General features: G+C 40.0%; 1 pseudogene; it reads right to left on the minus strand.

Annotated features, from left to right (window-relative positions):
• Positions 1-4656: 4656 nt before the first annotated feature.
• LOC103208319 overlaps positions 4657-6629 on the minus strand; it is a 7194-nt pseudogene continuing 5221 nt past the window's right edge.

The following is a 6629-nucleotide window of genomic DNA, read 5'->3' on the forward strand; positions in this document are numbered from 1 at the left end:
GTTATGCGGTGTTTTGCAGATTCTACATTATTCTTTAGTGTTGCATAGTATTCCATTGTGTGTGTGTACCATAGTTTGGTTATCCATTCCTCAGTTGATGGCCATCTAGATTGTTTCCATGTTTTGGCTATTGTAAATAGTTCTAGCTATATTTCTCTTATACTTCAAAAATTCACATCTTAAAAAATCCCTTTTACCATCAGTTTAAGAATTACTATGCTCATGAAAGTGTGTAAGCTAGCTACTTCAAGCTTTTATCTCTCCCCATTTTAAATAGCTAATTTCTAATTTGCCCATCCCTATCAAACCAGTACTCTGAGGAGATAAGCATGGTCCTTTCTCTTTGGAGTCTTCTGTCTTGCTTGGAAACTTCAGGCATCTGAATCCATAAACAAGCAAATTCCAGCCCAGCTCAGGTCATCAAATTGCAACTTAACACCAGCTCAGTGTCAAACATCTTCCTCTTTGTTTGGTCGGGTCCTGATCAGCTCAGCTCTAGCTATCCCAGCTAGGTCATGGGTACCAGCTGCCAAGTTTGGGAGTCACACTCTTCCCTTCACCTCAGACCAGCTAGCACCTCTTACATCTTCAGTCCTCAGGGACTATTTCATTGCTTGCAGGTTCATAATTCATTGCACTTCAGACCAGCCAGTTCCTCCTCTCATCCCCAGCTTCTATGGCTTAGGTTAAAGAGTACCAAACTCAGACTGTTTCTTCTTTGTTACATTTCCTCATTTCCTCTCAGGTGGACTTAGGTGGTCACAAGCGAGTAACATACAAGTTTACTACTCACTGGTATCCTTTAACTTTCAGTCCTGGAAGGGGTTTGTCTCATGGACCATGACTTTCCTGTCTCGATGCACCCAAAATTAGTCTGCTTGCTTATTCAAAGAGTCAAACAGTCATTTTTTATTCTTCAGGTAAATCTTCTCTTCCCTCAGCAGTACTGGGTGGGGCTCAGGTTTTCTACTTAAGCTCCCTATACTCCACACACAAGGTTTGAAACAAAAGCTTGTGTTTCTTCCGGGCAAATTCTATTTCCCCTTTTAACATATCCAATCAAGTATTGGCTGAAGGCGGACTTACACACTCTTAATTGTATAATTTATTTATGCAGAGAAATAATTTTTAATGATCTATTTACAATCTTTTCCAATTTACATTTCCACTGGCCAAATATGTTTCATGTAATAGTTAACATTTACTTCAACTCATCACTGCTAGAAACCTGTCATGACAGGATTTTCAGTTCATACCACTTAACCCCTGTTAAGTACTATGATTTTACTGTTATTTTAATAGAAAGTATATTGTTAATGTAACATTTTGCAGTGAAAGATTCACCATTCTTTTTTCCATCTTATGAATAAATCCACTAAAACTGATATAAAGTTCTCAAAGTTTCAATGTACTTCATGGTTTCTTCACACTTACTATTTGCGGGTATTAAAACTGAGGTAAATAAAATTCACTCTCTCTCAAACCTTCTACAACTCACTATACATTTTCAGATTTAACTTTTACTATCTTCCATGTTCTGGGATGACCAGACATTCTGCTTTAAGGCAAAACTACTCTTGCTCCCCTCTCTTAAAAATAAAAAAAAAAAAAAAAAAAAAAAAAAAACTTAGTACCAGTTATTTCATGTTTCCTCTTGCTTTTCAGGCCACGCTAAAACTTTTAACTTAGTTTTTAAGGTGGTTTCGTTCAGTAGTCTGGACTAGACTAAGTCATTTTATGTGTGTTCACCACCCCAAAATGCTATATTTTAATAATTACAATTTTCTTAATTGGCTCAAAAACAGTATGGAGTACATTCAGATAAACACATAATCCAAAACACATAATCTTTTTAAAAACATTCCAGGTTCATCTCTTCACTTTGATTACTGTCTCATTCTATGCAAATGACTGTGGGCCTTTGGCTGGGTGTAACCAAAAGCTCTAGCCTTTGGATTAATTACTTACTTTAAGAGGTAACACTAAAGAAAGTAACTATTTAAGAATCCAAAGTTTCACTTCCCAGGCCCCTTCCTTTCCTTTACAAAGTCTGGTGCTTCTATGAGTCTGGAGCCACTGGTAATACTGCTGTAAAAAATGAAAAGTATGAAATGTCTTACAAGGGACTATGTCCCCTACATAGCAACAGACAATAAGTCATAATGTTTAAACAGAAAAGAAACTTAAAATTGGATACTTTACACAGTTGAATATGCTCTATCAATTGCAAATAATTTTAAAAATTTCTTAAGTCTCTACAAAGCACAATATTATGAGCTTGTAAATTATTTTAACAAATCCTGACCAAAAGAATATACTTTACAGAGAGCTTAGAAGCATGGCTCATTAGGTAATCTGGTTATCCCTTCTCTAAACAGTCTTATGTTCTAGAAAAAATGAGAAATAGACTTTACTTCTCCGACCTTCAATATCTTTTGGGTGAAATTAAACAAGTAAAATAATCATTTAGTGCTTCCAGTTATTAAAAACAAAACAGTGCTAACAACGGTGCCCACGAAAGTGCCAAGTGGCTGAACACCAGTCCACAGCATCCCTGCCCCTGAACTCCAGGTGTACTCGGCTGATTCTGTTAGCTAGAACTCTGGCCCAGCTACAGGGCACCCCCAGTCCAGGAGATTCCAGGCTTGTCTTAGCAGTGTTCATAATCTTTGGAAGGAGTAAGAACTAGAATGGACTCTTACGAGATGGAAAACAAGGCAAAGCTGAGAAGGAACAATCTGCCCCCAAGATACTCAGAGGTTTCTGCTACTACTGATTATGTACAGCTTTTAAAAGGATAAATTAGGCCATAATGTTAGAACTCTTCCACCAGTTACCAATCTATCATCAGAGCTCTGTATTTTAGAAATTTTACTTTTAATATAAACTTTATTTCTAAGAAATTTATAACTCAACTAAACAAGGATTTTAAACAAAAGCAAAAGTAAATGTAGTATTTTGAGAGAGGGCATCCTTACTGGTTCAATAATACATGAGCATAGGAGAAGCGTTTAAGACGACTGTGTTTAGAATATGTCACATGTAGTGCTGTCTTTCTGAAATACTGGCAAGTAATCAGTCTTTAAGGCCTATGATTTAGGTATTAGAAAAAAACTGAAATGTGCAAGGCATTAATCTTTAAGAAGTGGCAACTGCAAAGTACAGCAGATTTGTTTTGTTTTGAAGTTTTAGTATGAAACAGCCTAGGAGTCACCCTAGTCTGGAGGATGGATAACATATGCTCCCTCTGAAAAATATTCACTTAGCTAATACATCAGTACACGCACACACACGTATACATATTTAGTTAATATATTAAAATGACTTGGAAACCAATATTCTAGTCTCCTAATATTTCAAAGTAAAATATTAAACTTTATAAAATTTCTTGTTATGTATTATATTCTAAAGATTTAAGTCCAAGTGACTTAATGTATTTGATTAAAGCCAAAAGATTCGAGAAGAGACACAGTATGTTTGATTGTACCTCTCATGCATCCTCTTGTTAAAGGTTTCATTTGAAATCATGTTAACACCAGCTTGGACTTCCTGGTTTCTATAGAGAGCTTATTATCTCCCAAAACAGATTTCCGGGCTTCTATCTGGATTCTTTCATATTCTTCAGTGGTGAACAAAACCTGTAATAGCTGTTGACAATCATCCCAAGTGGGGTTATGAGTAAACAATGTAGAATTTAACAAATTAATTAAGCTTTGGGTGTTTTCAGAAAAGGGGGCGTTCTGCGCCTTCCAGTTATATAGGTCCGATGTTGAAAATGGCCAGTACTGCAAGGTTCTGCTTCCATCCTCACGAGGTGGGCCTATCGCTCTGAGGGGCAGCGCCTGGACTGTGGATGAGGGGGCTTCAGCTTCTGGGGAGCCCCTCTGGTGTGGGCAAAGACTGGAGGCTGGGCCCGTAATGGCGGGCGGCGCAATTGGAGCACTCGCTCCACTTCCTCCCGATACTTGTGAAGCCTGGAGAGGGTGGGAGGTTGGTGTAGGAGCATAGGGAGGTGGAGATATGCTACTTTCTAGATCTATCAGATCGGGGTGAGTTTGGGAATCAGACAGAACCAGTGGAACAGCTGCTTGGGACTCAGGTCGTCCTGGTTTCTCCTTTACGCTAGTCCCGAGTGAGGATGTTAATACCTTGACAGAGAGATTCGGAAGAAAAAGTTTTAGCCATGGGGGAGGGTTAGTCACCATATCTTGCTACACTAAAATGTAAGGAAATTGGTCCAGGTGCCCATGGGGGCCTGGAACTTGGACTCGGTCGAATATGGCTGCAATCACCTTTCCATCCAATGAGCCTTCCGGAGGTCATCCTACCTTAAAAGAGGGCCATTCTGAAGAACAAAAAGTTATTAGTTTATTCTTCTTAACTATCACAGACAAATTAGATCCTCTGGTTTTAAACTCTGAAAAATGTTCAACCATCAGGGACAGAGGGTAGTCTGTCCCTGTTCCATTTCAACCTCTTTTAAGAAAACACAGAACAAATAAAAGACAAGTGGCCACACAACAAGAGACACCAAAGCAGACAACAAAAATATCCAACACCCAGAAGAGATGTTGTTCCAGTACCACAGATGGGAGGTGCCTCTGCCCCTCCCCTGAAGGGGGCTACTCTTACCAAAAAGTGCCTACAGCCTGCCTGTTAGTTGGGGACGGTCCCCTTCCCCAACTCCTCCGGTGCGTCCGCCGGTTTTCCAAACTTTCCTGAAACTGGACCGGTATCCTTACGCAAAGGACATATCCGGGTCACGACAGCTCCTGAACTTTCCTTTACTGCAGGCAACTTCACCCGTTCCGAGCTTTCCTTTCCTGTCCAATGCATCAAATGTTGGTCCCAGGTCTTGAAAGGAGTGTTGGCGCGAGGAAGTTACCACTGACACAATAATGCAAAAGCAAAAGGAAAGTTTATTCAAGCTCGAGCTCGGACCCTCAACCGTCCCCGACACAGCGGTTCAGGATTGAGAGAGCCGAACAAAGGGAAAGGGGATCTTTTATCGGGGATGGAACAGGTATGGGGAAGTTTCAATCAGAAAATTACAGGATTGGTTGTCATTTTTCAAATCGCACATTGTCTCTAGTTGATTGGCTCTGTCCTGTGGCTGAGGCCGCAAACTGCCATTTCTAGGAATTTCAAGTTTTTCTTATATTTACTGATTGGTTGTTACTAGGGGGTAGAAAACAAGGGGAGGGGGTTTTAGGACTCTGTGAGGTAAAACCCTGAGGCGTGGGGAACATGCTGGAGTCCCTGGCACTAATGACTCCTAGTTAAAGAATACTTACCTGGAGGGGAGGGGGTCTTAGAACTCTGTGAGGTAAAGCCCTGAGGCGTGGGGAATGTGCTGGAGTTCCCGGCACTAATGACTCCTAGTTAAAGAATAATTACCAGGAGGGCATTATTACAAACGTGTGGTCTCACAATATCTATGTATTATGTATGTATATGTATATATAATGAGGGTATGCAATAGATAACCCTATAACATGAATAATCACACCAGGCAGAAATGTACTTCTCAGGACTATCAACCATATAAGACGCAAGGAGCAGCATATGCCCAAAATAAAGCTCAGAAGACAGAAAGAGGTAGGAAAGAAGGACAAATGAAAATGGGAAACCCAGGGAGAGAGTGGGAAGAGTGCTATTACATCGTGGGAATTGCAAGCAATGTCATGAAGCAAAATGTGTAAATTGTTGAATGCAAAACTAATTTGCTCTATAAACTTTTACTCAAACTATAGGAAGTATAGTGCCTAAGGCATTTGACTACTAACAAGAAGACTGGAGGTTCAAATCCGCCAGCCACTCCTCGGAAGAAAGGTTGGGCAATCTACATCCCTAGTGATACCACCTCGGAAACCCAAGGAGGGGTCGCTATGAGTCGGGTCCAACTCGACGGCATATAACAAAAATAACAAAATAAATAGATAATTGAAATGAGGGTACTAATATCTTCATGGAGTCCCTGAGTGGTGCAAACAGTTAAGCACTCAGTAGTTAATAGAAAGGTTGGAGGTTTGAGTTCACTGAGAGGCACCCCGAATAAAGGCCTGGTGAGCTACTTCGGAAAACTCAGCCATTTAAAACCCTATGGAGCACAGTTCTACACAAGGGGTCACCATGAGTTGCAGTCCAAGGCAACTGGTAATAGTAATATCTACTTATAAAGCTATGTGTTTATCACCATATATGTTACAGAATAGATGCTTAATTTTAGTTTGTGCCCATTCTTTCCCTGAGTGACTTCAGAACTAGAATCATGCCTGGAACACTTAGCAGTTTTGTTCTTTCTGCCAGATTAGACCTCTGGGTGCATATAAATTGCTAAACAATAGATATGCCTGTGGCTATTATGTCTTTCATGGAGCGTGTAATGATTAAGAGAATAGGTTTTGGAGTTAGAAGGCCTGGATTCAAATTCAGCCTTCACTATGTACTAATTTTATGACCTGGGGAGGTCAATTACCTCTCTGAACCTACAGTTTTTTTGTTTCGTTTTGTTTTTTTGCTTTGAAATTTATAAACAAATTTTAGGATCTGAAATGTTGTTGTTATGTTGTTATGTGCCGTCGAGTCGGCCCCGACTCATAGCGACCCCTCCTTGGGTTTCCGAGGCA

The sequence above is a fragment of the Orycteropus afer genome, unplaced genomic scaffold, assembly GCF_000298275.1.
Source record: "Orycteropus afer afer isolate SDZICR_OR568_19922 unplaced genomic scaffold, OryAfe1.0 scaffold00424, whole genome shotgun sequence".
Taxonomy (NCBI): Eukaryota; Metazoa; Chordata; class Mammalia; order Tubulidentata; family Orycteropodidae; genus Orycteropus; species Orycteropus afer.